Genomic DNA, 10,021 nt, shown 5'->3' on the forward strand with positions numbered 1-10,021 from the left:
GCCGATCAAATTTTACCGTGCTTCTACCTCTACTGAGCTTGAAAAACATGTAAATTTGGATGATGATCCTAATGAATTAATGGAATTTCCTTTTGGTTACTTTTTGTATTGTGTTCAAAAGTTAATTCAACAAGGAAACTTACCAAAACAAATACCAAAAGAAAAATTTAAAATTTTTAAAAAATTATGGAATGTTAAAAGTCAAACTCCCAACTCAAAAGAGGGTTTCAGATTTGGTACAGTCGGACCAGTCGACGATTCTGAATTTTGCATGGTTGTTACTAGTAAATCAGGAGAGGATTGCCCCGATGTAGAGGATGATTCTACCGATCAGCCAATAGAAGAACAACCCAACTTACATTTATAAGTTCTCTACTCAACGATGAAGAATCTTTAGAATTTGATCAAGCTATTGATAGAATTCAAAGATTGCTTTGCATGTTGCTATAATGAGATGTTAGGACTATCAGCAGAGATTGTAGTTCTAAACAAGCTCGCAGAAAAATGCGCCTCGAAATAGAACAACAAGTCATCGCTTAGGTGAAGAATTTAATAGACGCCAACTTTGTGAAAGAAGAATAATACCCCACATGGTTGTCTAACATTGTCCCTGTTAAGAAGAAAAATGGAGTGATCCGTGTTTGTGTCGACATTAAAGAGTTGAACAAGGCATGTCCAAAAGACAAGTTTCCACTACGAATACTAGAAATGATGATGGATATCACTTCAACACAAGAAATTTTCTCCTTCATGGTTGGATTGTCGAGATACAACAAATGGATGGATTGTCCAAATCAAGATGGCTCAAGATGGCTCCCAAAGATGCTGCACTTACAAACTTCAGGACACCAATCAGACTTTTTTGCTACACAGTGATGCCGTTCAGTCTAAAGATTTCTGGAGCAACATATCAGCATGCAGTAATGATGATTTTTGACAACCTCATTCACAATCAAGTTGAATGTTACATAGATGATTTGGTCATCAAAAGTAAACAAAAAATAGACCATTTGAACGATTTGAGGATCGTGTTTGAATTGTTACGAGTATATGACCTTAAAATGAATCCTTTAAAGTGCATCTTTGGTGTTACCTCTGGAAAATTTCTGGGATTCGTTGTCCGTCATCAGTGAATCGAGATCAACCCGGATAAAATTAAAGCTATCTTGGAAATGCCTCCCACTAAACCTTGTAACAACTCCATTCCTTCCAGGGGAAGCTAGCATATCTGAGACGCTTTATTTCTAATCTCTCAGGTAGGTGTCAGGCTTTCTTGACATTAATTAAAAAGGACGCCAAATTTGTTTGGGAAGAGACATATCAGCGAGCCTTTGAGGATGTTAAACAATATTTAATGACACCTATTTTGGCAGCCCCTATTCCAGAAAAATGTTGATACTTTATACCTCGGCCTTAAACGACTCTCTTGGAGCCCTCTTAGTCCAAGTCAATGATGAGGATAAATAAAATGCACTCTACTACTTGAGTCATCGCCTAATACCGATGGAGATATGGTATCAACCTATTGAGAAGCATTATCTAGCGTTAATTTTCACCGCTCAATAGCTTAGACATTACATGCTTTCTCAGAAGATTACCCTAATCTCGAAAGGTAATCCATTGCAATATCTGATGACCCGACCAACACTCTCCGGACATCTAACAAGATGGTCAATGATCTTATAGAAATTTGATATAACTTTTGTTCCCCTCCGTACTATCAAGGGACAGATACTAGCAAACTTTCTCGCTGAACACCCACTGCCAACTAGGTCCTCTCTCAACGACGAGTTACCATACGAGCAAATACTATAAATGGAATTTTCTAGTGCGCAACGCTGGGAAATGTACTTCAATGGCGCTTCGATGGCCAGAAAAGACAAAGCATCAGGCACAGTTATACCAGGCAAAGCAGGGATCAGTTTGATCTTTATCATGCCAGATAAGGGTATGTTGAGGTTCTGATACCACCTGACAGAGCCATGCACCAACAATGAAGCAGAATATGAAGCCTTAATCACCAAATTTGAAGTGGCAATCTCAATGGATAAAATGAACATTTTCATTTATGGCGACTCTCAACTCGTCATCCAGCAAGTCGCCGGTAAATACAAAATTTTAAAACCAAGATTAGCAGAGTACCATCAATACACAATGAAGCTGCTGGAGCAGATCCCCGATGCAACTTTCTACCAGATTCCTAGAAGAGACAATGCCCATGCCGACACTGGCAAAACTTGCTAAGGAAATGGCATGTCCCCTGGAGGATTCCATTAAATCACAATACAAGGAAGATATGTCTTGTCTCAAATTGACCTTGAAACTTCACACAAGCTCGAAAAAGAAGAAGAAATAAATACAGTTGCAAACATCAACAAAGATTGGCACAAGCCATTAATAGAATATTTTCATACTAAAAATCTGTCAAACGACAAGTCTGAAGCACATCATATAACAAGAAGGGCCATGTCTTACGCCCTAGTGGGAAACATTCTCTACAGAAGATCATTCAACCAGATGTGTCTACGGTGTTTGAACAAAGCCTAAGCACAGAACATTGTCAAAGAAGTACATGTCGGACTTTGTGTCGCTCATCAATCAAAGCCAAAAATGATAATAAAGATCAAGATACTCGGATATTATTGGCCAGCAAGGATGTTCGATTGCATGGATATAGCCAGAAAATGTCACCAATGCTAAGTGCATGTGGTGGTCTTACACCAGCCTCCGAATGTGCTACACCCAACTGTTGCCTCGTGGCCATTCAAGTGTTAGGGTACGTACATAATAGGTCCGATAAACCCTCCATATTCCAAAGAACACAGGTTTATACTTGTCGCTATAAATTACTTCTCCAAATGGGTAGAGGTAGTACCGTTGCATGTTGTTACGATTGTTACGACACAACTTGTTACGACACAACATGTCCTTTAATTCCTCAAAAGCCAAATTGTCTACCATTTCAGAGTACCACAAAGAATAATTTTAGACAATGGGATAGATTTCAAAAGCACCAAAATCAATAATTTTTTCAAAAGACAAGGGATAGATTGGAGATACTTAATGATTTACTATCTCAGAGCAAATGGTCTGGCTGAAGCCTTCAACAAAATACTGGTACAAATTCTGACGAAAACACTAGATGAAAACAAAAGGGATTGGCACAACTAACTATTAGAAGCCTTGTGGGCCTACCGGATGACTTTCAGGACTCCCACTTAGTGTACACCCTATAATGTCGTGTACGGGTCCGAGGTCGTGCCACCGCTAGAAATCTAGACACCGTCTCTTAGAGTTGTTGTTGCCAACCAACTCACAACAGGAGAAAGTGCAAAACTCAGATTTGAAGAATTGGAAAAACTTGAGGGACTAGAAGAACAACAACACTTGGAGCTTTACCAAGCGAAGATGGTACAAGCCCATGACAAATTGGTCTGCCCAAGAACATTCAAAGTTAGTGACCTTGTACTTGTGCTCAAAAGACCTATTCTTGCATGCCGCACAATAGGTGGAAAATTTGAGCCAACTTGGGAGGGACCATTTGTCGTTGAAAAGGTCTACACATGAGGAGCCTACCAGTTAGTGGACTTCCATGGCAAAAGACTCATGTTACCAATAAATGAACGATACCTGAAAACCTATTATGCAACCTAATGCCGCTTGCTTTCGCTTGCTTTGAAACTCTGAAACTTTGTTTGTTTTGGGATTATCTATATGGCCAAATGTCTATGATTGGGTCCAAATTTTGTAATTTACCTCAATATAATGAAAACTTTGAATTTTCTCCTTTGAATTTTCTCCTTTCTACTTTTGAACTTAATGTTTCACAAAAAATTAATTTCCACTAAATTAAACAAAACTCATACATAAGAAAAACAATTCCCTTCACCAAAACAAACTAAAATTTACTTTAATAAATGCTTTGTTTTATTGTCATTCATGCCAAGTTTCAACCCACTGACATTTTTCCTGTCGTTTGCAGAAAAATGTCGGGACAAAGGCTGATCTTTGCTTTCTAAGATGGCTGGAACCTCACATTAAATGAGGAGATGACGCTGCGGGGCGGTACCATTGTGGGATCATAGACTTCAACATGGACTTTAACCAAGTCGATATGGACTACGAAGGTCCTCTGATGAATGTAGTCAGTTGCCGAGAAAAGGAGAGATTGCCTTCACTGCTGAGGGTGGTCACCAAAGACAATACATCACATAGAAGAAAGAATGTGATGATAGCCCAGGACCCAAAGGAGGGGCCCAACCTTCTGCCATCCATGATAGCTACAGGCCCTGGTGCCCGCCAATAATGAACGACTGTCAGAGGCTTTAGTTTGCAAGACTCAGCGCAGAAATGCCAGCCATAGAAAATAGAGGGCTTTTCTACATGAAGAATGCAAACGTCAAAAGAAAGTAAATAACTTACTCACCCCTATTCCTGAGGTGAATATCTATGATCTAGACATGAAAGAAACTTCTTCCAACCTACCCGCCAGAGATGAAGAACCAGGGTTCATCACAGAGCCAGAGACACCTTCAGCTTCAGATGCCTTATGCAGGGGTTGACTGACATGCAATGCCGAGATACCTGCAGAGAAATTAGCCAAAGGGGCATTTGTAGAATGCCCAGAATGCAATATCCTATATCAACAACTTTACAGTACATTGGAGGATTATACCTCCACCACCGACGGGTCTTAGACCGCAGATTTTCTGATGGATGAGCCAAACATCCCACTGGGGACAGACGAGTATATACCATGGAGTCTAGGGTCGTACATCCCTTTAGATGTTGAATCACATGTTCCAAATGAGCCAGTGCCAGTTTAAGTTCTTGCCGATGTTCAGATGGAGGAATGGTCGCGACAGTTGTCGACTCCTAGCAGGATGGAGTACTATAAAATAAGCAAGGTGAATAAAAGAGAATTTAAATTCTATGAGGAAGTACAAGTAAGATTCATCAACATACTGGAATGCCTGGAGTTGTATACTAGGGTCTTCTCTGAAAATGACGAAAGAAACATTCCTGACTGCATCTTTGACTTGAGGGATAGAGGCCGAGCAGGCCTTCTCATGGAAAGAACATACTCTGAGCCGAATAAATGGATGAGAGGAAAAGGAAGAATCACCATTCAGTGCGACTACTTTTATAATTTTACAAATGACAGACAAGGAAATCCGTCGGGGATCCTTAGACATGACCAGGTAGATCCACTACCTCCTATGATAAAGTGGATGATCAAGAGGATGGTCAGATGGAACATACTGCCAGATACCTGCATCCCGAATAGTTGCATCATCAACATCTATGATGAGGGAGATTGCATCCCTCCCCATATAGACCACCATGAGTTTGTGAGGCCCTTTTGCTCGATCTCATTCATGAGGAAAAGCAATATATTATTTGGAAAAGAAATTGACATTGTCGACCCTGGTGATTTCAGAGGAGCTGTAGAGATTCTGCTACCAGTTGGTTCTGTTTTGGTCCTGAAAGGAAACGGGACAGATGTCGCCAAGCACTGCATCCCAGGGGTGTGACACCATAGGGTGTATGTAACCTTCCATAGGATGGATGACAGCAAAGCACCATACGGATTTCAGCCATACCTAGAACTAGAAGAACTGCTACTGTATGAGCTATGAAAGGGTTGTACCTCTAAGTACATGAGAGGGGAACTCTTGTCCTAGAGCATGCCGTAGAAGGTCTGCTCGATCAGGAGCTCGTAATACTTGATACAGATGTTCAGAGGGTTCATTTTTTTTTTCACAGTTACATGATATGTATCAAACATGCTCAGCCTATAATGTATACTTGGCATGAAATGTTTTGGATGTACTTTGATATGGACTATATATTGTATCTTTTTGAGGCGTTAGCCCGTTAGCCTATGTTAGGCGTTAGCCTATGTTCGATCTGTGACATCTTGAAAAATATTGGTCCCAACCTCCAGTGCTTCGTAGGTAGTGTCAACATGGAAAAACTCAAGATGAGTCACCCTTAGGACTGCTGGACCTTAGGGATGACCCTGGGTGTTGGCCTAAGGCTTAAGGTACATACTTGCACTCACAATCCCTCACAATCCTAAACTTAAACTTCTTGGCTTTGGTCCCTTGATACTTTTGGAAGGCTCATGTAGTTGTTCCGTTAAACCCACTAGCCCTATGCTAGGGTTTAGCTAAGACCACTACATAGAGGAACCAAAATGGGGTTTCCATTGTTCCATTGTCCATTGGTCCATGGCTTATTGATTGTGGTTGGCACTCCAACTCTACCAAGATACCCAACATAGCTTTTTGCCCCTAAACTTCCCAAAATTACCAAGATACCCTTGGGACCCCAATTTTGGCCAAAATTCCCAAACTGGTTCAAAAATCATTTCAAACACCTTGAAAATACCCAAACTACCCAAAATCACAAAAAATTGCCAAATTACCGAAATGCCCCTCCTGGGCCCAAAATTAAAAAATTTCAAAAAAATCTTAAAAATTCCCAAAACCTCCCAAATATTCCTAATTTCATTTTCCTCAACTACCACATGACCAAATTTTGCCAATTTGACCATATTTGACTAAAACCCCCAAATTGCCTTTTAAAGACTCATTTTTCCCCAAATCTACCTCAAATGTCTATCAAATTGGTCTCAATTTTCCTGAACTTCAATTATAAACTCAAATTCACCCTTGATATGACTAATGTAGACCAAATCTAAGCCCAATTTGTCCATGATTTAAACCCAATTTTGACATAAACCTAAAGCCTAATTTTGGCCCCATGACTTGGTTCCACCAAATTGAACCCATGGCCTACTCCATTTGCTACAATTTGTGTTGAAAAATATTCATAACATTCCTACACATAAAATTTGACCTTTAATTGGCCTTGGTAAAGCCCCAATTTCATTTAATTTCAAATTGAGTCCAAAAATCCCCAATTTTTTCCCAAATTAGCCATGTCCCCAAATTTCACCAAATTGAGGGCCTTAACCCCAAAATTTCTACTCTATTTCCTCATAAAAAATCTTCACAACATCTTCCTTGATCATGTGAACTATTTAATTTGGACTTACTCTAAGGCTATCTCAACCTAGTCCCATGTCTAACCCAACATGCCCAAATTGACCAAATTTCAAAAAAATCCCTATAATTGACATCAATTGAACTCAAAATCGCTTCAACCCTTCACTAAAAATCTTCATAACAATCATCTACACAATGTTGATCAATCAATTGCTCAATTTACATGGCTAGCATAGCACAAACCCAAGTTTTGATCACTTGAACCCACATTGAACCCATGCACTAAAGATTGTCTAACTATCCCAAAGTCATCAAATTAATGACTCCACAACCATTATGACTCCACATCCCAAAGTCATCAAATTAATGACTCCACAACCATTAGTTGGACATCCTAAACCTCTTAAAACCATCAAAACTAAGCCATGGACCAAATGTACCCTAAATTAAGTAAATTCACTCCATATTTGCTTAAGCTTAGGTTATTTTTGCCGGAACAAAGCCTAAACTCATTAAATTGCTGTGACATATTCCCATGGCTTACCTGACCTCTATGGCCACCTCCTCTGACCGGCCGGTCGACCTAGTGTCCGGAAAACACCAAAACTGAGAGCCACACCCATGAGGTTAAACCCAATTCAAACCTAGAGGCCACCTCATCCAAAATAAATGTTAGATCCTCTCTGCCCTCCACTTAGGCAGCATATTTCACCCTCCAATTGGCCATGGCAGCCATCCCAAGCCATTTTTTTTACAAAAGCTTCAGCTTCATGGTCATGGTGGAGAGTTGAAATTTTCTTAGAGAGAGCCCTCCAAATTGCTCATAGAGACTCATTGAGACCTCCTCAGCTCAAGCCAAACACCTTCCCCCACTGGTTCCAACTGTGGAAGCTCAATTTTGAGCTCAAACTTCTTTTTAAAACCAGAGCACAACTCAATACACCTCCACAGTCCACCAAACTCAAATTAAACTTACCTATACCTTCAACATAGTGAAAGAAGGAGAAGCTCCATCAAATTCCTCTTCCACAGAGACCCTAACATAGCTCTACAAGAACACCTGAAGTTGGGCTTGATCGAAAGCATACATAAGCCTTACACCAAGACCAAAAGCTCAATCCCTAGCTTCCTTGCACTCTAATGAACGTGTCGAGCAACTCTAATCGAAGCTTCACTTCTCGGAGCCAAGGTATTGAACCTCTCCTCCTCTCAAGCCTTTTTTGATTCTCCATTTGATTAGGCTTAATTTAATTTCATGATTGCCTTATGGATAAGTTCGTCTCACTTAAGCGAGTCCATAGGATCAAACACGAAATGATTTGGTTGAGTCTAGGTTGAGACCTTAGGGTTTTAGTGTGGACGGTCACAGGATCACTTTATTTGGGTAGATGATGGGGAGCCGTCCGATCGCACGTGTATCAGATGGACGAGGGAGATCAAGCCGAACAGCGCTTCCTTACATGAACTGCGGGCTGAGTCAACGGCTACATGGATGGTAAAGTCCAACCAGAGCGTGCCACGTGTGCCTTCGGAGCTGCTGATGATACAGTCGGCATCGTGCGTTTAAATAGAAAATTAGAAATTTTCTTATTCAAATAAATAGCCCAAGCTTTAAAAATCCATATCTTGGTGTAGAAAAATCACAAAAATGAAATAAAAATGCCCTCTTGCTTAGTGAATAGAAGCAAACAATGTGGAAATGATTTGGAGTCCATTTGATGCATATTTTATTTTTAATTAATTAAACACTAATTTGAATGTTTTTATTCTCCATGCATGTAGGAATATCACCATGGCTTGAAGTTTTAGCATGATGTTGCCTCTGTCTTAGAGAAGATCCTTTGATTTCTCCAAAGTCAGAGGAGGTCCCTAGACAGAGAACCATATTTTTCAAATTTATGTCTATTATTTGCATAAAATAATTATGATAATTAGCAAGTTCCTTAGAAAATTCTAAGAAAATTATGGAAGGTTCACTATGACCAGAGGACCCCTTGGAAATAATTTCATGAGTTAAGTCATTAAGAATGTACTTAATCTTCACCAACCCTAAAACACTAAAGTAATTAATTTTGGAATATACAAAAGTCTAAATGACTTAATTTTTTAGCTCCACTGTTGTCTAGGATCCAGTGAACTCACCAAAGAAATTTCAAAGCATTTTGAGTTCATTTGGTAACTTAAGTTGATTTTTAAAGATAAATATCATTTTAGTACTTAAATGATTTTTTTTAAAAATCAATATATAACTAAAAAATTTATAAAAACCTAACTTTTTTTAGTTCTCTGTGATCAGGGGTGTTTTCTAAATTCAAAATAGTATTTAAAATAAAAACTTACCTTTTTAGCTTATTTTTAAATATTTAAATAATTTAAAAAATCCAAAAAATTAAAAGAATAATAAAATTCATAGAAATGTTCTAAATTGCTTCATAAGCACTTAGGAACATTTGGGATATTTTTCTTGATTTTCTAAATAAATATATTGAATTTTGAAGCTCAAAATAATTTTTAAAGGCTAAAAATGGATTTTCACTAAAATAATTCCAATAATTTTTTCACTAAAATAATTCCAATAAATCAAATAAAATTCAAAAAAATATAAAATCTTCTTCTTTGAGTTCTTAGACCTCACAGAGACTTCTCAAAGATATAAAAATTAATTTTCCCCATTTAAAATATTTTATATTTAATAAATACTCGAGAACCTAAAATATATTTTAAAATTCAAATAAAATCCACAAAATCATGACATTTAGTCGAAAAGCTTCTCTAGTCTAAGCCTACCTCCAATAAAAATTTCAAGGGATTAGGATTTACCTTGGTCAAGTTAGGAATTTTCTTTGAAAAATCCTATTTTTGCATTAAAAATAATTATATAGATAAATTAAATTTTGAAAAATCACACTTTCTCCTCTGATGTCTCAATTGGCCCATGAGTGAGGTAGGATAAAAATTCCAAAGTCATTTGAATTAAATTTGATGAATTATGAAGTGATAGAGCCTTT

General features: G+C 38.3%; 1 pseudogene; it reads left to right on the forward strand.

The window, feature by feature from the left end:
* Positions 1-4,883: 4,883 nt before the first annotated feature.
* On the forward strand, positions 4,884-5,639 carry LOC110036673 (annotated as a pseudogene).
* Positions 5,640-10,021: the final 4,382 nt, after the last annotated feature.

This window comes from Phalaenopsis equestris, unplaced genomic scaffold (genome assembly GCF_001263595.1).
Source record: "Phalaenopsis equestris unplaced genomic scaffold, ASM126359v1 Scaffold209606, whole genome shotgun sequence".
Classification (NCBI taxonomy): Eukaryota; Viridiplantae; Streptophyta; class Magnoliopsida; order Asparagales; family Orchidaceae; genus Phalaenopsis; species Phalaenopsis equestris.